We start from the raw sequence: 1,469 nt of genomic DNA on the forward strand, positions 1-1,469 counted from the left end.
TGCCAACATTCATTCTGATTTTTCAATACTTCGTTAGATGAAAATACAGCACTATTCTTATTTTCCTCTAAAGTGTAGAAACTATTATCTGAGGTCTTTATACTGAGTGAACCTTTATTATCAAAGTGCAACGTGTACAGTGAGATTGGCTGAGCCTCCCTCACTATTAGACCTTAGGATTCAGTTTGAAATCTTATTAAAGCTTATCATATTTCAGCTAAACATAATTTACTACTCTCTGAAATGCAACTGATTTCCTGTCAGCAGTTCAACATACAGATAATTCAGACCATGACTCCAGAAACAAATACAGGATCACAGTGTTGGAAGGACTTATTAGTGTAACCCCCTGCCCAAGGTAGAAGTCCTCATTCCATCTCGGACAAAATGGTTGGCAAGCTGTTCCATTGCTTAATAATTCTCACTGTCAGGAAATTTCTCCTTATTTCCAGGTTGAATCTCCTTCTCTGAGGAGCTTCTATTCATTGCTTCTTATTCTAGCCTCAGGTGCTATGGAGAATTAAGTTGACACCCTCCCCTCAGTCTTTGTTAAGGTAAACATACTTATTTCCTTTACCCATGCTTCATAGGAATTAGCCTCCAGCTGCCCTCTTACCATATTTGTTGCTCTTTTCACTTTTTCTATGGCCTCAGCATCTTTTTTGTATTGTGACCAGAACTGGATGCAGTATTCTCTGTGGTCTCACTAATGCCAAATAGAGCAGTACTCTCATTTCCCTTGACCCTGATACTATCCCTCTATTGTTGCAGCCCAGGATAAAGCAGCCTTTTTGGTAGCTGCGGCACACTGCTGATTCATAATTAAGCAATAGTCCACCGGAACACCTAAATCTTTCTCATTGACATTACTGTTGAACCAATTACTGCCTATTGACTTGGGAGGCCGGTGTGTGGTGTAGTTGGTTCACATAGTATGGTGGGATGGAGGGTTTGTTGTCACTGTGTGTTGGGGGTAGAGAGCACAGGGGGAGGCTCAGCTAATCTCAATGTACACATGTTGTACTTTGACAATAAAGGTTTATTATTATTTATGTACTTATGCACCTGAGAGACATGAACACTGGGCGCTATCTAACAAAATGAAATTCAATAGTGAAAAAAGTAAGGTTGTATATTGAGGCAAGAAAAACCAAATGTACAGGTATAGTATAGGAGGTGGTACCTTGCTCAATAGTAGTAACTGTGAGAGGGATCTTGGAGTCCTAGTGGACAATCATTTAAAAAATGAGCCAGCAGTGTGCTGCAGCTGCCAAAAAAGCCAACACATTGCTAGGCTGCATTAACAGAGGGATAGAATCAAAATCACATGAAGTATTAATACCACATTACAATGCCTTGGTAAGGCCACACTTAAAATACTACATCCAGTTTTGGTCACGATGTAAAAAAGATGTTCAGATTCTAGAAAAAGTATAGAGAACAGCAACAAAGATGATTAGGGGACTGGA

This window comes from Vipera berus (assembly GCF_964194415.1).
Source record: "Vipera berus genome assembly, chromosome: 1".
In the NCBI taxonomy this organism is placed as follows: Eukaryota; Metazoa; Chordata; class Lepidosauria; order Squamata; family Viperidae; genus Vipera; species Vipera berus.